This window comes from Lissotriton helveticus, chromosome 1_1 (assembly GCF_964261635.1).
Source record: "Lissotriton helveticus chromosome 1_1, aLisHel1.1, whole genome shotgun sequence".
Lineage (NCBI taxonomy): Eukaryota > Metazoa > Chordata > Amphibia > Caudata > Salamandridae > Lissotriton > Lissotriton helveticus.
In genome coordinates, this window is record NC_136057.1 from 1,389,425,239 (window position 1) to 1,389,447,196 (window position 21,958).

A 21,958-nucleotide genomic window follows, 5' to 3' on the forward strand; every position below is an offset into this window, starting at 1 on the left:
CATTCTTTACTAAAGTTCTCTGTGAAATCAAAACAATGGCCGCACGGATTATCCAGGTTGTCATAGGTTTGATTTGTTATGAGAACGTCGTATGCCTTATTAGGGGCTGGAGGAATGTCGCTTGTCTAATTAGATCTCAAGCGTTATGACCTAATCAGATAACACATTCCTGTGCCGTAGTGTGACTGCGTCAGATAACGGTATCTGCATCATGGGGGTTTTCTTGCCTCATGGGCTGACTGTTAGTTAACTTGATAGTTAGTTTAACCAGAATAGGGTCAGGAATAGGGGGACTGATTCAGAACCTATAGAAATACACGACAGTACCCTATACCGTAAGGAGACGGCATGCAATACAGTCTTACACGCTGATAGTGCACATGCAAGCGCAACCATTAAAAATATCCCCTATGGGGAAATGGTGTGTGTAAGACGCAATTGTAGTGAGGATGATGCCTTTGATGCCAACATCCGAAAGGTTAAGATCAGATTTTTGGCGAGAAGGTACAATGAAAAAATACTAAGCTCAGCTGAAACTAGGGCACGGGCGATTTCAAGGGAATCCACCCTTGTAAAGAGGACAACAAACAGATCCCCGAACAGTGATACATGTGTGAGATTTGTAACTCAGTACACCAGATACAGCAATGCCATTTTCAAAGTTCTCAAAAATAACTGGCACCTCTTGTGGGAAATTCCTAACCTTCAATCGAATATCAGACCCAACCCTACAGTCACATTTAGGCGGGGGAAAATGTTAGGGAATGATCTCTGTCCCAGTTATGTGGTGACAGAACCCAAAAAAAGTATCACCTGGCTTCCAGCCAAACCGAGTGGCTTTTTCATATGTAACATATGCAATGTCTGCGAGTTAGGTTTAGAAAAAAACATGTTTTTCATACAATGGCTCACAAAAATTCAACATTTGGAGTTTCATTAATTGCAACATCAATTTTGTGATTTACGTGATTGGCTGCAGTTGTGGATTAATCTACATCAGCAGCACAAAGCGCAGTTTGAAAATTCGAATACAAAAGCACAGAAGGGGTATACTCAAAAGTGACTTGAGATACCCCCTTACTGAGCACTTCAAAAAGTATATGTTGGGAAGCCAGTATTTTGGTTCCATGCCCTTGAGCAAGTGGCAGCACCCTTAAGGGGCGGTGATCGGGAGCTTCTTCTGAGACAAAGAGAAGCAAAATGGATTAGCAAATTACGCAGCATTGCATGTGGTTTTAACACAGACCATGAAATGCATTACTTTATAATGTAAACTGGGACTTTTTTGTCCTGCATCCAGCTTTGCCTGGGGCTCTTATTGAGTCCAATGTTACAACCCAGTTTGTCTGTCTCATAAAAATTCACTTGGGGAAAATTGGTTTTGCGGATATGGCACTGTGGTGAATGGTGCTTAATATGCGTTGTATCTGACCACTTTTTACATCGCCTCGGCATACTACCCGTATACAAGCTGTTGATACTAATGGGTATAGGCGTTATTTCTGAGTCTTGTTATAAAATCCTGAGTACTTTAGATAGGAGCTCTTGGACAAATTAACAATTGACATTTGCTGGACTTATATTCTGTCTTTTCTCCTGCCTCCTCTTATTTTCTCCTCCTTCAATCCATCCCCCTTGTTATTATCTATATACTGCCTTTTGGTTCCTTTTTTCCCTACACAGCCAGTGAATCATTTTCTCTGACATTACTTTTGTTGTGCCAATTCAAGTAACCGGTTCCAACTCTCTGCATCCGATTATTCCTATAAACTGTAGTTTTTGCATGAGGAACATCTCTGTTACGCCAGTTTATACTCTCAGTAACAACTGGATGGTGCTCTCTTTACTCAGGGGAACTCATTGTACCAACGTGAGTCTGACCTGCACTCTTCTCACAACTTATATCCGCGGCTTATTTATTTTTCTTGCGGCAAATTGACTATTTTTGTATATTTGTAATTGTCATGCCCCGAGATCCCCGAGGTGCTGTCCCTTTAAGTGAATTCCCTACATAAGCTTCCTGAACCCTTGGAGCGACGCTTTACGTTCTTGCGTCAAGCTCCGTGTTCTCAGTTCCGCCTTGTTTTCGAGTTCCAGGTTTCCTGTTGTTCTTCTCCCGCCTGTTATATCGAGAGCGGAGTCCCCTGATCTTTGAGGATCCCGCCATTGAGCAAATCTTCCGCTCTGTTACTTTGCAGGCGCCGTTGCGCCTTCTCCTTCGGCTCCGCCCGCTGGCCGAGATTGTTTTCTCTGCCGGCCGGCCGGGCATTGTGCTTCTGACTCCCGTCCTGTCCTTTGCTCCGCTAGACGGCCGGGATTGGTTCTCCGCCGTCCAGCCGGGCGCTGCCTTCTTTGTACCCCGTTCTGTCCTTTTGCTCCGCTAGACGGCCGGGATTGGTTCTCCGCCGTCCAGCCGGGCGCTACCTTCTTTGTACCCCGTTCTGTCCTTTGCTCCGCTAGACGGCCGGGATTGGTTCTCCGCCGTCCAGCCGGGCAGTGTGGGGCTCCCTTCCTTTTTTTTAGGTATTCAGGTTTTTTATTTCTTCATGGTGTGACACATATCATTGGGCTGATCTTGTTCTCCTCCTTTAACATTAAGCCCATTGCCGCCATTGTTTTTCCCTCAATTGACTTGGGTGTATATCGGCTGGCCCTTTCACCATCCTTTGTTGGGGCCAGTATCCACACGTGTTTGGGGATACTTGCGTGGACGCCATCCAGGGTACAGGATTCCAGTTCCACCACTTGAAGAAATACGGTAACAGCGCTGTGCGCTGTCTATTTGTTTATCTCTTGAAGTGTAAAAAGCATAGATTTCTAATTCATGTGTTTTCGTATTATAGATGTTAATACACAGCATTGGAGTTGGCAATTGAAATACAATCAAGTGTGTTTTGATTTCTACAGTCTATGGAACATCTTGTATAGCTTTCCAAGTAAGAACATTGTGTTTAGGTGTTTTCATCACAGGTGTATAGGTGAGGGCGAGCTGTCATTAATCTTGTTCTATCCATCCATTTATAGTTCAAGAAGAATTCCCTACCTCTTATACATCCGTTCAGAAGCTTAGACAAAACATTGATGGTATGTAACAGTAAGACAGGAAGCATAGAGACACATGATTACAAGACACTGTTGTTTCATAACGTGCATCTTTATTTCAGCTCTACATCCACCAAAATAAACCCATACAGCGTGTACAACTACCAAGTGGAAGATTACAAGTCAAGATTTCGTTTTTGTTCCTTCCCAACCTTTCCTTGTTTTGTCTCCCTGTTTTCCCCTGGCGAGCCTTTCGATACTCTAGTGTTTGATAGAGTCGGAAGGCCGCAGGGGAGGACTGTGGAATTATCTTCGGATTCTTGGCGCTCCTGCAGAACCTTCCTGGAAACCGTTACAGTAATCTCTGCACATGGAACATATTTGTTCTACCAGTTTCAACTGATGTTAATTGTTGTATGGGACACTTATCTTTTGGGGAACCCCCTTGCACTATCGTCCGTTCGGTCTTTGTCTTTCCTTTTCTTTCAACATTTACATCGGTAGCAACCGTAGTGTTCCTATGGCAACAAACGCAGCCTTGGTCAATATAGTGCACACTTTACATTATGTCTCGGCAACGGACGCAGCCATGGTTAATATAGTGTACACTGTTCATTATGTCTCTCTAATGCCCGTTCTAATACGGTGCCAATGCCATGAGTCTACTGTTCCCTAGGTAACCGAAATGCTTTGGAGGCGGTGACTACTTACTGATATGGGCGGATCCGGACTCTGTACCTTTTCTCAAATCTTCGGCCTGGTTACACAAGCGCATGTGCTATGATGCATGTGTCCCTTTGGTAACCGACACAACGCCAAACGATAAGTCGTATCCTACCTTTCTTGTAGTTCTACTGTGCTTACTAATGTTGCGGTTCTATGTTACGTCTTGCTACCATGCATACCGCTCGATAGGTGTATTCTCTCCATGCTTTCAAATTGGTGCCAATTAACATTACGGTACCAATTACACCATGGCTAAAGTATAGTCGCTTTCACATTTTGGAATACTGTCTGTTTTTCGCCTTTATTATATGCTGCTTTTCTCACACAGCCTCCACGTACATAGCTACTAATTATGCTTTGATCCATTCAAAGATGGCGTTCGATGCCTACATAGTCTGTTTTTACTTGTTTTGACATGGGTGTGGGCGACTAGTCCGAAGTGATTGGACGAGACTCTTCGAATGAGTATGGGTCCTGGCATTTAAATCGGGTTGGGCTTAGGGGCCGCCTTTATGCACGGGAACGTTTTATTAATCCTTTGGACTAGCCTTAGACTGTGATATATATTTTTTATAGATTTTTTTGGTTCTAACAGGTTTGGGATGATGGACTTCGCGATGTAATACATGCGGTGGCCAAGACTAGGATTCGATAGTGATATCTTCTGAATGTGTCCTCTAAAGAAATACCTTAGCCTGTGTGGCGATACATTGCATCCCATGACCCAGAGATGCTATCCTTCTTTTTTTCTCTTTTTTTATATATTTTTCCTTCTCCTTTAGCTATTACTACCCGTGCATCTACATCGTGACGCAAACGTTGCTGGATACTGGAAGTCTCCTTCTTGGACTACACCCCATGTACCTACACTCGGTATGGAATACATTTTTATTTCGAATTACGACATTTAAGGGTTTGGCCCATGTGGAGGGAAAGTGTTATGTGGAGAAGCGTGGCTCAATGGTTAGAGTGGTAGACCCTGATGCAGAGGTCTGGCCCGGGACCAGGGTTCAATTCCCGCCTCGGCGGCTCTAGGACACAATTTCCCCGGACCTGATAATTCTCGCCTCGGTGCCTAGTCTAATCATGGGTCCCAATCTGTGATTCTGGGCAATAGCTTGCTTAATCTCCACAACGGCCCCAGCAGCGCTTGGATGCCTGGCTTCACCTTGGGGGTGCCCAGGAGTGGACATTTCACAGGAAAGCCAGGAAGGGTTCCACAGCGGTATGAATACAGCGCTACGAGACCTCAGGGTAGAAGGCGCTATATAAATACAAACACATTTACATTTACATCACAGTGTGCAGTGATACAGCCTTAGGGTCTGGGAGAATCATCTTGCACATTTGATTGTCCTCCATAGTTGATCTGCCTGATGCATTACGCTACAACCCAGTACCCTTTCATTTCCGTTGACCTCATACCTGGTGATATAATTTTCTGCTTTTTTTCTGAAATTCTTTTTTCTTGTTTCGCAGATCCAATTGGGGTTTCTTTCTGAAAATGTTTTTTTAGCACTGTGGCGCTGATCCTTACCTGTGGAGGATTATAGTTGGAACCACAGGTGGGTTATTCTGGGAGTCGTGCCTTGTATGTTGCAAAGGCCATAGTATCTCCCTTCTCTTTCCAAAATAAGCCTTTACGACATACTGGTTGTTTTCTTTCCCCCTTCTGTATACTGGACATCCGGATAATTCTGTTTCTGTCTGTTTTCTCACCACCTTTAGAGCGTGGGACCAGTGTGACACCACTTGCAGCCTATTTGCAGTTATCACTAGCCGCTGGAACGGAACTTGATATTTTAATTTTACAGGTTCGTCCGAGCTTATGCTGTCCATACACGGACATGTTATCTCTCTCACTGTTTGGTCACTTTGCTGCTCATTCTTTTCTTTTTTAACTTTCCCCTTTCTCTTTGTACCCTTATGGTTTACCAATCAAGACCTTTTGGATGACGACAGGCCTTATTATTATATATTGTTCCGTCTACAATCAATATAGTGACATCATCTTCCATACTTACTGTTTTCGGAACTACGCACAGACCGATTGCTATCTTTTGCGGTAAGCAGCCATGCCATGACATTTATGGGTTGGGGGTATATTGATCCTCCCGCATCTGGTCCGGCCCACGGGTGGAATAAGAGGATCACCTCTTTTTTTTTATATACATTTTTTTTCTATAGTACTCTCTTCTATTATTTATTATCATTCTTATTTCCTCTTCTTTGCCCATCTTTGAACTTTCGCTTTTTCCTCTGTGCTTATTGTTCTTATGACCTTTCTCCCTGCTAGTGTGTTTTTTTGCCACCCTTTCTTTAAAGCACTGGCAGGGGCTTCGAGTCTTGAGAGATGCCAATATTCTTTAAAAGGTTAGTTGACAAAATGGGTCCCAAGTGCCCTCGTTAGAATTCAACTGCCGCCCAATGGGCCCTTTGCTGCTTTTTTAACGTTGTGTCTTATGTCTAAAAATGTGTGTGCTTTGTGTTCTCTTTGTTCTTTCATAACATCTAACACACTGTTCGCTTGTGTTAGTATTTGAATATATTATGATGATTTTTTTTGTTCATTGTGCTTTGTGCCATTCTTTTCTTTATGCACTTTTGTCTATATGCTTTTGTGATATTTTTATACATGTTATTTATACATTTTTATGTTTTATCTTTGGTTTCAACCCTGAGGAAGCTCTCAGTGTGGGAGCGAAACGCATTGGCTGATACTGTGATCTGATTAATTTTATAAGCAAAACAATTGTTCCAATAAAGAAGTGACTTTTCCACATTACTTTGGTCTACTGGACTTTGTGAGTTGTGCACCCCCAACATAGTCTAACCCATGGGATGGAGGAGCTAGTATTGATACTAGCTATAAATGAAGCCCTCTGTGAGTTATTTATAGCAAGCACGCGTGCGCCCCTCTACAAGGACCATACGTGTCAACATTTGGGAAGTATAAAGAGGGAGCATTTGAAGAAAAAACTGAGGGACCTTATTGTCCTCAATGACTTCGATTGAAGTGAATGCAATGTGGAGCGGGAAGCTGATAAAATAAGGCCATTGTTGGCTTTTGGAATCAGGAGTATTCTGGTGCAGGACCCAGCCCCTATCTCCTCATGTAGAATATTTCAAATCTAGCCCATTATGACATCCTTTTTGACCCCGAATGTGCTGTAATTGGGCCACAGTTGTACCTTCCTGCTGCCAGGAAGACAGGATAGCCCCATGTGGTGCTGGACTATAATCTGAATGCCAGGTGAGCTGTACACAGGTCTGACTGCGGGTATGTTACTACCCCACCTGCATTCCGGATCAAGAAGGAACCATCCTCTCACTTGTCCCTGTAACCAGGGGTTTCACTCGGCCAGGCGCAGCCGCAGAATTAACAAGCTTTGGCATAGCCAATAGGTCTCGCCTTTGGGACCTTATGTATTTAGTCATCCAGCACAATATCCTTGATGCACCAACATCAAGTGTTGACATGGCTGAACACTTATGAGGTCCCAAAGGCGAGACCTATTGGCTATGCCAATGCTTGTTTTGAGTGAGTGGCTCGTGCAGGTATGCCACTGTGGGGTAGAGATGCTGTGAGTGCTTTTACAGGAGCCCCGGTGACATTGCGCCTCTTCAAAATGTATCTTGGGTCTGGTGTAATACTTCTAGCCCCTATTCCCGTCTTCTTGCACCCAATGCATCCTTAAATGTCCCATGTACAGCCAGGGTTGACACTCCTATTACCCCTGCCCTCCAGTGACACTTTACCCGTCACAGGTGGTGGCGGACGTGGTGGTGGACTTGGTGGTGGACATGGTGGTGGACATGGTGGTGGTGGGTGTGATGGTGGTGGTGGATGTGGTTGTGGTGGTAGACGTGGTGGTTATGGACGTGGTGGTGGTAGTGGACATGGTGGTAGTGGATGTGGACGTGGTGGTGGTGGACGTGATGGTGGACATGGTGGTGGAGGACATGGTGGTGGTGGACATTGTGGTGGATATGGTGGTGGTGGTGGATGTGGTGGTGGACGTGGTCGTGGTGGTGGAAGTGGTGGACATGGTGGTGGACGTGGTGGTGGTGGACTTGGTGGTGGACGTGGTGGTAGTGTACGTGGTGGTGGACGCAGTGGTGATGGTGGTGGAGGTGGTGGTGGATGTGGATGCGGTGGTGGGTGTGGTGGATGTGGTGGTGGTGGATGTGGTGGTGGACGTGGTGGTGATGGCGGACGTGGTGGTGGTGGACATGGTGGTGGTGGACGTGGTGGTGGATATGGTGGTGGATATGGTGGTGGATGTTGTGGTGGTGGTGGATGTGGTGGTGGATGTGGTGGTGGTGGACTTGGTGGTGGACGTGGTGACGGTGGTGGACGTGGTGGTGGTGTACGTGGTGGTAGTGGACGTAGTGGTGGTAGGGGTGGACGTGGTGGTGGTGGTGGAGGTTGAGGTGGTGGAGGTGGAGGTGGTGGTGGATGTGGTTGTGGATGTGGTTGTGGTGGTGGATGTTGAGGTGGACATGGTGGTGGTGGACGTGGTGGTGGATATGGTGGTGGTGGACATGGTGAGCATGGTGGTGGTGTACGTGGTGGATGTGGTGGTGATGGACATGGTGGTGGATGATGTGGTGGTGGACATGGTGGTGGTGGACGTGGTGGTGGTGGACGACTTGGTGGTGGTGGTGGACATGGTGGCAGTGGTGGACGTGGTGGTGGATGGGGTGGACGTGGTGGTGGTGTACGTGGTGGTGGTGGACATGGTGGTGTATGTGGTGGTGGTGGTGGACGTAGTGGTGGTAGGGGTGGACGTGGTGGTGGAGGTTGAGATGGTGGTGGATGTGGTTGTGGTGGTGGATGTGGTTGTGGTGGTGGATGTGGTGGTGGACATGGTGGTGGTGGACGTGGTGGTGGACATGGTGGTGGGGGACGTGGTGGGCATGGTGGTGGTGTACGTGGTGGATGTGGTGGTGATGGACATGGTGGTGGACGTGGTGGTGGACGATGTGGTGGACATGGTGGTAGTGGAGGTGGTGGTGGTGGACGACTTGGTGGTGGTGGACATGGTGGCAGTGGTGGACATGGTGGTGGTGGTGGACGTGGTGGTGGTGGACGTGGTGGTGGTGTATGTGGTGGTGGTGGACATGGTGGTGGTGGACGTGGTGGTGCTGGACGTGGTGGTGGTGGTGGTGCTAAACCTGATGGTGGTGGTGGATGTGGTGGTGATGATGGACGACTATTGGGTAGGAGGATGCTGGCAGAATGCGGAAGGCGAGGAGGATCTCGAAGGGGGCACATGGGAGAGCAGAAAGAGGCCGAATATTAGAAACAAAAAACGGCGAGTAGATAGAACACGAAACAGATTTAACGGGGTGGTCCCTTCTTATAGCGCATGTGAATGTTCCTTAACACCCCGTTTTTAGTAAATAGGGGGACCATGGGGAGATTCATTTATTAATCACGCATGATGATCGCGTGTGATTAATTGATCGCATGCCGAAGCTGGTGTTACAACATTTAGCAATCTAAATGTCAACAAATTAGGTACAAGGCTGCATATGGCGGGAGATGAGGGAAGACCACTGCTTTCACTTTTCAAGCACTCGCACTTGTAGCAGCATCCACCTTGTGGGACCGAGCAGCGGCTCAGCCATGTTAATTACAAACAGCGCGCCGCTGCTCGCTTCCCCAAGGTGGATGCCGCCACAAGCACAAGTGCTTGAAAAGTGAGGACCGAATGCTAAAGGCACTCTGCATGCGCGCTGCCTGGGCAAGACCTAAAAAAGCTCCAGTAGCAGCAGCCTCTAAACACTGCAACAGCACTCACAGAGCAGTGAGAGCATCTTTTGAGTGGTTCAGTGCACCAATGATTGCCCCACCACTTGCCACAGAGAACCACCGGGCCTCAGACGAGTTCACGAGAAGGCGCATGCCGTTCCGAGCTCAGCTGAAAAGAGTAATATAAAAATGCTAGTCACACTTATTTGAAAGAAGCTTTAATCATAGATCTAAAACCCCAGCTGTGCAGGGCTGCCAACTTGCTTGGCGTTATTTTCCTTCTCTGCAACATGTCATTACATTCCATGCTGTCATGGATTGTAATGACATGCACCATCACAATGTATGACACAACAATACATATTTCCCTCCTTTAACAATAAACAAAAACAACAAAAAAGTAATAAATCAAAAAAACTTACATTTTATGTGCAAAAGAAAAGATAAATAACTGTAGAAATTGGGTTAAAAAGGCTCAATTTTCCTATTGCATTAGGCCATTTTACTAAAATGGCATGTTTTCCATCACTTAACTTAATGTCTTAAAGGGTATGTTGAACTTATTTTGGCATTTCTCTTTCAATTTAACCTAATCACCAGCAGAGAATTTCACCTCGTTCACTCCATGTTTGGTATCATTATATTCTATACAGTTCGCTTGCCAATATTCTTCGTAAGAGTCTTCGAGTCTTTTTGTCTTTTTGTCTCTTGGACTCTATCTATTCTTGATTGTCTTTAGTAAAGGGCTCTCTCCCGTTTAGAACTTTAAATGGACTGTACCCTGTTATGGTGGTCGAAGTTTGGAAAGCCCATAATAGTTTTTGAATCTCAGTTACCCAATTCTTGCAACGATCTATTGCAATCTGAATGCTTCCCATAATGACTCTGTTGAAGTGCGCAATAGGATCATTCCCTGGTGGGTGGTATAGTGAAGTACGTTTTCCAAGTTGTTGTTTTTATATTTTAAAAAAAGGAAAACACAGGACACAAATTTGGGTCCATTATTACTAAATTTTGACTTGGGAATACCTTCATGTTGGAATGTCTCGTCCAGAAATTTTACAAAAGCATTGGAATGCACTCTCTCTAAATACACACTTCCAGTCACTTGAAAAATAAGACTATCCCATACTGCCTCACAACTCTTTCAAAGTAAGCTAGGTTTTGTCATTATCTGAGCACTCAACACACTCGCTAACAAATCTTTCATTTTCAGTGTCTATGCCATGCCACAAATATTGCAATTTCATCCTTCCTTCGTTTTTTATTATCAGAGTATGTATAACCCTCATGATGAGTTTTGAGTATCTTCCTCCTTAAGCTTAGTGGTGGAACTACTATTTTCCCGCTCATTAGAAATCTATCTTCTTTCTGTGAAAGTTCACTTTTGATTTCCCCCAATTTTTTTGTATCTCCTATAATGTTTTTTTTTTCAAACGCCCATCCTCTGGTAATGTACGCACATACCTCTCCTAAGACCAAGTCGCCACAGTAAACTTCCATTCACCATTCTTTAAAGATATGTTCGGAGGCGTCGGTACATACAATTACAACACTTATAATCTTCCCACCAACTGGAGTTATATTCATTGACCAGAAAGGAAGTTCTACTTAGAAATGCAGCCACTTTGTACTATTTAGTCATAATCAATGACATTCTTGCCAATCTCGAAGTAACGTTCTACATACTAGCAGTATTAAACATTTTGGTGAGAAATTTGGGATTAGTACGGATGATAAATTGTGATTTCCAAACATACTGCCAGATTTCATCCATTCCCAAAATACACACTAACATTTCTCTTTCTATCGTTGAGAATTTCTCTTCAGTAGGTGAAAGAAAGCGGGCAGGATATAGAAACCTTGCACCATCCACACACACTTGCAATAATACCGCCCATAGACCTTTTCGGCTGGCATCAGTGGTGATGATTGTTTTATCAACAGGCTCAAAGCCTTGGAGGGGAATGGCAGTGCGGATGTCATTTTTATACATTTAAAATAATTTTGGTAAACATCATTCCATTCAAATTTCACAGTGAGAACTTGAAAGTTTTAGATGCCAAGTTATTCACACATTTAGCATAATATTCTGAAAGGCCTTTGAACAATCGAACAACTTTAGAGGGTAGGGGAGGCGCATCTCTAACAACCCTCCAATAACTCTTTCTTCAGAGATATAACTTTTTCACTAACTCCATGACTGAAATAGGTTACAGAATTCTGAGCAAACTTACATTTCCTAAGTTCAGCTCGAAGACCTTTGTAACATAAAACGCTCAAAACTTTTCTTAGTCTTAGGTCATGCTCTTCTGTTCTCTTCCCCATAACTAAGATGTCATCTTGGAAAATAAATCACACCTTTGAGATTTTTAAAGAATTGCTGGAAAACAGTGTCTGACAAACTAAGTGGCGCCCAAGCAAAACTAAAAGCATCCTTAAGGAGTTATAAAGACAGTTAACGGTTTGCTATCAGGATAGAGTGCAACCTTGGTGGTATGCTAAGTTCAGGTCTAGAGATGAAAACTATTTGATCTCCTTCATTATGGCTAACATTTCATTAATTCCAGGGAGAGGAATCTTGTTGATCAATATGTTTTGGTTAAGGTCACACAAGTCTATGCAAAGTCTAACCTGCCTATTGCCCTGTCCAGCTGCCACAACTAAAGGGGCCATCCACTTACTAGCTTCAATGTTTTCTGCAATACCCATATGTACAAATGCATCTACTTCTTATTTGACTTCATCCATGAAATTAAAAGGAATATTTCTCACTTTATTTGTCATCGGGCTTGCATTTTTAAAATAAATATTTTATGTTGAAATCCCTGTAAATTTGCGACTTCACCTGAGAAGACTTTAGGAAATGTATTACACATTTGCTGTGAATAGGAAATGTTATCATCTAAGACTTGATCTGGACTTCTGGGGTTCAATGTTACCACCAAATTCCTTTGTTCAAACATTCAAAGAACAGACGTTCTTTTTACTGCAAAGCATAATTACCAGTTACATACTCTCCCTTTGAATTTAAATCAACCACCCAATAACCGATCATAGGTATGGGATCACCTGTGAAGCTCTCAAGATGTATTTCAGAAGGTAGTAACTCCTTTCCTAGGGTCTCTTGAAATTTATCAACCAAAACCAACTGATTAATAATGGTAAATGGTGATCCCCAAAAAGTTACAATACCTTCGAGTATGTCCCCTAAATGTAACATACTTATCTGTTCTGAAGTGTTGTTTAAGCCCAAATCTATACTTAATACACATAGCACATTACTATCTTCTTTAGGTTCTGTAGAAGAGGCAGAATTGTTAATGACACATTTCACAGTTGCTTTAGTTTATTTTGTACAGCACACTTTTGCAAAGTGCTCTACAATTCCACATTTTTAGCATGGCTGGGCAACATTTGCCTTGAGCAAGATATCCCTTGCATCGTATCTGTAGCATCCCTCGTGATATTCATGTGTACTGTCAGCATTTTTATTAGTTTTAACAAACTTGGGTTTTCTTTGGTGGTTTGTATTCTCTGTATGTTTTTTAGTAGCAGAGTAATTAACTTAGTATATTGATTCTTGTTTTTTCAGTATGGACAAGTGCTGCTTTAGCACTTCTTTTTAAAAGTTCTATTTTTTTCACTATTGCGATGGCTTCCTTCCAAGTAGTATCTCCATTGGTCACAAACTCTCTTGTACATTGGTGCTGTTGGGTCACATGACAATTCGGTCTTTAATTAGATCATCTTATGCATTTACAAAATTACAAGGAATAACTGATTTCCTTAAATCTGCTAGAAGCCATCATTGGACATCTGATTGTTTTGGCCTCTTTGGAAAAAGTTAAATCTGTCTACTGAAATGCAAACTTATGGTGAGAAATAGGTGTCAATGTATTCAATGGCATTAGCAAAAATGTCGGAATCTGAGGTGGACATTATCTTCTTTTCCGTCGGTTTATACATTCTCAACCCTTCAGGTCTGAATGTATGTAATAATATCCTTTTTTTCCTTGCTGAAGAAATGTCATCTTCTGCCTCATCTTTGATAGTTGATAGATAGTTTAGGAAGTAAGCTTTCCATTGGGGCGGCAATTTCAAGACTGTTTACCCTGGAGAAGGCAAGAATTATTGCAGAGGTATTAAGGAAAATGTCTCTGCACACATCATGGTTTTATAGTCTTGTATTTTGTAATGTATATAGGGAAATGCAATAAATATTGTAGAGCAAGTTCCCTGTTGGCAGCATTGAGTTCAGAGTATTTATGAATAAAGTAACTCTTGTTTTTCCCAGTATTAATCATTATCACATTTTATTTGCTGTGCAGTATCAAGTTCAACACTCACCGTTACCAGATAACTGAGCAGCATGTACTTGGGCTGAAAACTGCCATTTATGCATTATTGAGAAGTGTGTTTTGGTACAAGTAAGGGGACCACAATAGAAACAATATGGCCCCTACGTCGAGGTCATGTTGCTTGACCTCACGTCTGATGTGAGATTTTGCTTGTCTGATGTATGCGGTTGCACATGAGGACATGGTCAATGAGTCTTTGAGATGTGACACAACTTCTAATTTAAACAGTAACAATGGAGTCAGGCAGGCTTTACAGTGGGTAATAAGCATGTGTATAGTCTGCAGCATTCAATTAACACATCAATTCGTACAGACTTACACCCGCGAGAAATGCTCTGTGTGATCCGTAGATAGTCACAATTCCATAAAGATGAGCTTCTTCCAGTTCTTGTTGCGCTTTGGGACCTCTGACGAATGTTGTATTCTAGAATTGAACGTTCACTGTTTTGTTGAAGTTGCATGTGTCAGACTGGGAGAGATTGTTTGTTGCCAATCTGTAAAGACGCTGGGCACTTCTGCTTGAAAGGAGCTTTATTTTAATATCATGCAAACCTGTTGGGCTTTGTTTTCCTTCTCTGCAATACATTATCGCATTTCTTGGTGTCATGCACCATCAGAATGTATGACACAACACTACAAGTAACACATGGAGAGTGAGCTGGCTGAAGGCTGATTGGCACTAACTTAGTGCACGTCAGTCCGACAGTGAGGTCCTACGGGAAGAAGTTAGCACTACTTTAGATTGTTAACGTTTCGAGGGACTAGGGGGTGATTTCACTGGACAAAACAAAAGGGCAGTGTGGGTGGGCCCTGGGGGTGCAGAATCATACAAGATCAGATTGAGTGGTTAATTGGTGACAGCTGTGTAGAGCTATGCTTTTCTTTATTTAGTTTCTGGGCTTGGTACTCAATAATGTAAATTGCAAATGATGGAGAAGAAGCAGTTGCTATTTATTAATTTTGTGGCTTGCTGGTGGACAGGTGGCATGGAAGGAGTGTGCTTCCAGAATCTGAGAGGACAGAAGCAGAGAGATGGGTGGGATGTTTACACGTTACTGATCTACAGGTCCCACATAATAGTAACCTGCTGTTCTTAAACAGCAGCTAGCATGTTGCCTGTCATAAATATCTCATCCAGTCTAATTTTTTCTTTGCATTCACAGATTTGTAGGATTGATTTTAACGTGGCACCACATTCCTAGGATGCAAAGTAAAAACCAAGAGTGAATGAGATACTTCATCATAGACCTGAGGAACTTGAGAGCTCTGTGCATATTCCCTTTGAAAGCACTGCATCTGAAATTAAGCTGCTTCCAGTCGATTTTATTGCACAAGGGGCTAATTTGTAGGGGTGGACTGAGCGAGCCGAGTTACATAAAAACTCTGCAAGATTCAGCGGCGTTCCGTGAGTGGATGGAATTTGGCACGTCATGTTGCTTGTGCTGATTTTTAGCACCGGGGCTTGTTTTGCCCTGTAAAATCAGCGCAAGCAGCATCACACGCGTGCCAGAGGATGCTGCTTTTTTCTGCCGATCGAGTAGATTTTCTACTTGAGAAGCAGCTCTCTCAACACACATGGTTGCTACCTGCGGCGACCACTAGCATTGAGAAATCTTGCTGGGAGGGGTTCTAGCCCCCAGAAATCGTGCTTGGGGACACTAATTAAATAATTAAGAGGGTGGGGATGTAGGATCAGGACTATCTGAGTCTTCAGAAGACCTTGTGAATCTTCATAAGCTCGAATCTGTAAGGAAATTCCTTTTTTTGCATGATCACCCCTAAAGTTTTGGATTGATGCTGCTCGTTTTTCAACTCTGAGAGTGCACTGAGGCCTACTAAGACCTTTGTTCCAGTGTTCTGATCCATTACAAAAAGTATGTTGAATTGGCTACCCCCAATTGGAATAAGCTGAGTTACTTATAAGTCCCTAGTATATGGTATCAACATACCCAAGGCATGTAAATTAGATTGTCCACCCAGGGCTGCAACACCAATTGTGTCACCCTGCATGTGACAAAGTACAAACAGGCTCTCAGTCTGCCACTGCAGCCTTAAAACTGCTTGTAGGAAGCTGGCTCTTTATGTGATATAGCAATAATCTGACATACCATGTAAAGAGTCCAGGGGTTCCCTTACTAGTGGATAAGGATTGCTATGCAATCCCAAAGTGCTTCACAGGGGGTAGTGTGGTCGAGCAGCCTTAGGCTAAACACAGAGGAGTGTAAGACATTTGCAAATACACACAATGATTAATAAATTACATCACAACTCCAGAAGGAGATTCACACCAATCTATATAAAAAAATATCAAGTATCTTTTTATATGTTTAGGCACCAAAATCAATATGATCAGGCAAGTGCATTTCAGAAATACAGTAGAAAACATTTGCAGAAGAAAATGCTTAAACAGCGTCAAGAATTTACTGTGGCAGTCAATGTAGAATATAAGGTGGTAACCTGTGTTAAATAGTTTTATATTGCAAGTAATGGGGGAAATCGGGTGACGGGCAGGACCCTCAATCAAACACCGTGGTGGTCGGTGGTAAAAGCACACAGCTTTTGCAAGTTTTGTACTAACAGGCACTTGGGGTTGGGTTTGGTTTCTACTCTTTCAAAGCACAGATTTTTGGGGTCCAAGGATCTGGGTGGAACAGGCAGTTCTCGATAAACTTAGGCAGTGACTCTCGATGCAGGTAAACATGGAAGTGTTCCTCACCGGCGGCCCGTATGCCAAAGATTCGCCTTGGTCAGTCTGTGAACAAATGATGGTTGTGCCATGACGCTGTACATCACACAGTGGACACCACCAAACAGTGGGTCGCAGGTGCTGTGTATTGCCCTCTTGCTGGAGTGTAGACAGACAAGGATGGTGGCCGGGCTAGCTACCAACAAACCTTGACTGTGGCAAATGAAGATGAAAGGGACCTCAGAGGCTGGAGGTCATTGGGAGTGAGGCAGGGGCTTGCAACGTCAGTCTTAGCCAACAACCACTCTTGGACTGCTCTTGCCACTTTGCTGTGGGTCACCACCTCGTCGGACCCAGCGGCGAGCACTTTGCTGTTGCTTCTCACTTGGGCTGCGATGTGTAGGGTACTGGTTCCACCAATCCAATGGAGTTCCTGGTTCTTTGTCAAAGGCATACAGGCCTCCTGGGATCCTGGAGTTCAGCTGCAGGACAAGACGTCTTTGGTGCAGGAGTAAGAGACAATAGGCATGCCGTCAGAGTTGGCGCCAGCTCACTTGCATGTCCTCTTCTCCTTTCGGCTCTGTGATGTCCTTCTTCTTCTTCAGTTGGCAGGATCTGTCTGTTGAGTGGCAAGGACTCCCCTTAATACTGAATTTAGGGGTGTTAGGGAATCATAATGTAGTAACCAATGGGCTCCTGACCCTTGGGGTCACTATTCCCCCATATGTCCACTTCTTGTGGGAAGTGGGCATAACCCTGTCCCAGAATTTCTAGGTATGCCATCACAAAGAGGGATACCTCGTGAAAATGCATGTCCATCCTGCAATTAGCTCACCTTAGGGGTGGTACTAGCCTGTGGGTGGCACGCCTACCCGACTAGCAAATAAATTATACCATCTGTCGAGTGGGCTCTTGACAGGGGCGTAGCTTCCTCTCCTGTGAGGGGAGCTAGATTTGCATTCCAAAGGAGGTGCTTCCTTTGAAGCTCACCAGCCTAACTAGGCCAATCAGCCCTGTGGGCAGGGGTGTTATACCCTCTTTCTGGAAAGGCTTTAATTCCTGACCTCCTGAGAGCACAAGGCTCTCACCCTCGGGAGAAAGAAACTTGTCTCTGGTGGCAGGCTGGCAGATTTTAGTCAGCAAGCACACCAGAGGCTGGTAGGTTTTCAGGGGGCACCTCTAAGGTGCCCTCTGAGTGCATGTTTTCATAAATCCAACACTGGAATCAGTGTGGGTTTATCAAGACGAGATGTTAGTTACCAAACATCCCTATTTTCAGTCAAGCCATCATGTATCTCGGGGACGCCGCTGGAGGCTCAGCTTCTTCCCCCTGGGAGTTGTGAGTGCACAATGACTGAAAAGGGCGGACAACTGAGGGTGTGTGAAGATAACCAGGTATCGTTTGCATTGATTTGTTATTTCTCTGATGCGCTGGTCTAGAACGAAAGCAGATTGAGGGGGGAGGAGTTAATAACTGTTAAATAATGGCATGAAGCCTTATACATGATGGAAAATATTCTTCTGGATATAGGCTGTGGATTGATTAAAGTAATGAGAATTGTATGATTTTTCTCGTTCTTTCGCGGACTCCTCCATAGATGGTACTGAATTTGTTGACTCAGCATTGTGAGGGGGAACAGTTAATTGCATGTAGAATGAAGGGGAGAAGGAAGGGAAAACTAAAGAGGAATTCCGTCTGAGATGCACTACCTCTGTAATATCTTTATATGCTAATAAAGTTCTCTAAATGAAAAAACCCATCATGTAGCTGGGACCTCATTTTCATCAGTGCCTAGTACATGGTTTAAAATGGCTTCCCTGCTCACTTGCACTGGCACTTGGGGCTAACCAGCATAGGTGCATATCTGCTCATGCAGATATGCCCTCACATAAAATATTAAGTATCCTGCCTTAGGTCTGTCAGGCCAGCTGTAGGGGTTGCTTACAAATATCATATGCAGTGGTAGGGGACATGGCACACAGGGATATGTGACATGTGTTTTCACTTTTGTCTGCACCAAGACATGCAGACTGCAATGGCAGTCGTGCATGTGCTTGGAGAGGGGTCCCTTAGGGTGGCACAATTCGTGCTGCAGCCCTTAGGGACCCTCGTTAGTACCACAGGCCCTATTTACCAGTGTGCCATTTACTAGCGATTTGCAGAGAATGCTATGGGTTTTGCTAACGGACGGAACACTTGAACAGTTTTGGGAAAGAGCTCTGCCACTGGGGACCTGGTTAGCAGGAACCCAGTGCACTTTCAGTTTAAATCACATCATGTACCAGGCAAAAAGTGGGGGCAACCATGACAAAAGGGGGCACTTTCCTACACTGCCATTTAACTTTGCCACTTAAATCAATAGCAAAGCCCCTACTTCCCCTAACAATATATATGAGTCTCTCCTAAGGGAGGCCTATCGAGCCCTACAGCAGGGAGCTCTATATTATTAACATACAACATACTTTAATATGTCCTAGCACCAAACCCCCAAATTGTCATTGGTGCTGTGGAAAAGTTAGTAGCCCAATTAGCTGGTGCAGAATTACTGGCTGACCTCTAAGACCAGCTAACTTCTGAACGGGACGTCACAAATGGGTACTTGATGCCAAAGTCAAATTTAATGCAACTTTAACAGAAATTCAACTTTTAGAATGTCCCCACTCTGTTGCCCTGTTTATACAGTGGCCTTCATACTTGCTGGCAACCAGACAGCCTTCTACCCTCCCGGGGAGTAGTGTGAACAACTTCCAGGTTCAGGACCAATAGAAGCCTGCTATGGGGGGGTGTTACCTCCTCCTTGCAGGAAGCCAAACAGGGTGTTGGCCCACAAGGTGAACTTTCAAAGGAAAGCTGCCTTTGGTGGGGAAATGGCAATCACACTCATGTAGGGCTGCCCTTTATTCAGGTAGATGGGCTGGTGGCTGGAACAAGGAGGGGAAACCAGTGGCCCAGCCAGTTTTCCCATGGGCGTATTGCCCACAAGTCACCACACCTCTAGGGTGGGCTACCAGGCTCATCCAATGAAGGGTTCAGACATCTTGAGAATGGGCAGAATAGTGCACTCTGAGATTGCTACATGCCACACATAGCCAGAAGTCGTCACAGGCGAGAGGAATAGTGGTAGCCCATTGGCTGGTGACTGCATCCTCCCCCCAGGGCATTTTCTGGGCATAAAAATGGCACACTTGGCACCCTGAACCTCAGATCACATCTGGACTAGAGAGAGGACGTTTGAAGGACTGGCGTGCTGACCCCTGGACCTGGCAAGAGAGGCTGCACCAACCGATTGACTGCACCTGCTGCTCTTTGGGATAGCAAAGAGAGGACAGTGTCTGTGGTGCCTGGCTCAAGGAAACGTTTCTCCTGAGCCCCAAACCATTATATTTCCTCCAAGGGCCAGTCTGCTGACCCCTCTGTTCCAGCACTAGAGCCATACTGATACTAGCCATCACCAAAGGATATCACTAGAGTTGTGACATTCACCTGGCTCTTGTCCACAGAGACAATGCTGGACCTCCTATCTCTCTTATGGTGGCGTCTGATCAGTGAATTGTAACCATGAATCAACAGCTGCCCCAGAAGGGAAGGGGGGGTTTAGTCACAATCAGCAAATGGATCAGCAACTGCGCGGACGAACTCGCCCCTCTGAGGACCCCGCCCAGCAGACCCGGCAGCAGAAAAGCCCCATGGTTCACCGACGAACTAAAGAGCTCCAAGAAGAACTGCAGAGCCCTCGAGAAAGTATGGAGAAGGGAACCAACAATGGACAACATGACCACCCTCAAGCTCGCCACCCGGAAACACCACCAACTGATCCGCGCCACCAAGAAAAAGGCATACAAGGACCGGCTGGACAACAACGCACACAACTGCAAGGAACTCTTCAACATCGTGAAAGAGCTCTCCAACCCCAACGCCGGAAACAACGACATCACCCCATCGCAAGACCTCTGCAACTCCCTCGCCTCCTACTTCCACAACAAGATCGCGGACATACACAACAGCTTCAGCTTCCAACCGACGCACGCCACAACCGCAACAACGCCACCCACCACCACCCTCCGCGCCTGGACTCCGATCAGCACCGAAGACACCGTCCGCACAATGAACTCCGTCCACTCCGGATCTCCGACCGACCCCTGCCCTCACCACGTCTTCAACAAGGCCGACGTTGTCATCGCACCCCACCTGCGGGACATCATCAACACCTCCTTCAACACCGCCACCTTCCCTGAGAGCTGGAAGCACGCCGAACTCAGCGCTCTACTCAAGAAACCTACAGCGGACCCCACCGAACTCAAGAATTACCGTCCCATCTCGCTCCTCCCGTTCCCGGCCAAAGTCATCGAAAAGACCGTCAACAAACAGCTGGCCGCCTTCCTCGAGACAAATGGATCCCTCGACCCCTCACAGTCTGGCTTCCGAGCCAACCACAGCACCGAGACCGCCCTCATCGCTGCCACCGATGACATCCGAACCCTGATGGACAACGGAGAAACAGCGGCCCTCATCCTCCTGGACCTCTCCGCGGCATTCAACACTGTCTGCCACCGCACCCTAGTGCAGCGCCTCGGCAACATCGGAATCCAGGAGAAGGCACTGGAATGGATCACCTCCTTCCTCGATGGAAGAACACAGAGAGTCCGCCTACCACCGTACAAGTCAGAGGCCACCGAAGTCATCTGCGGCGTCCCTCAAGGATCCTCGCTGAGCCCCACCCTCTTCAACGTCTACATGAGCCCCCTCGAGGCCATCGCACGCCAACACAACCTCAACATAATCTCCTACGCCGACGACACCCAGCTGATCCTCTCCCTGACCAACGACCCCGCCGCCGCCAGAGCCAACCTGCACGAAGGGATGAGAGATGTAGCCGAGTGGATGACGACCAGCCGCCTGAAACTGAACTCAGACAAGACGGAGGTCCTCATCCTGGGCTCCTCGCCCTCCGCCTGGGACGACTCCTGGTGGCCCCCCGCCCTGGGCACCGCACCCAAACCGATGGACCACGCACGCAACCTGGGCTTCATCCTGGACTCCTCCCTCTCCATGACCAGACAAGTCAACGCCGTCTCCTCGTCATGCTTCAACATCCTGCGCATGCTACGGAAGATCTTCTGGTGGATCCCCACCGAGACCAGGAAGACTGTCACCCAGGCCCTCGTCACCAGCCGACTGGACTACGGCAACGCCCTCTACGCCGGAACAACCGCCAAGCTCCAGAAGAGACTCCAGCGGATCCAGAACGCCTCAGCCAGACTCATCCTCGACATCCCACGAAACAGCCACATCTCCGGACATCTGAGAGACCTGCACTGGCTCCCCGTCAACAAAGGGATCACCTTCCGTCTCCTCACCCACGCACACAAAGCCCTACACGACCA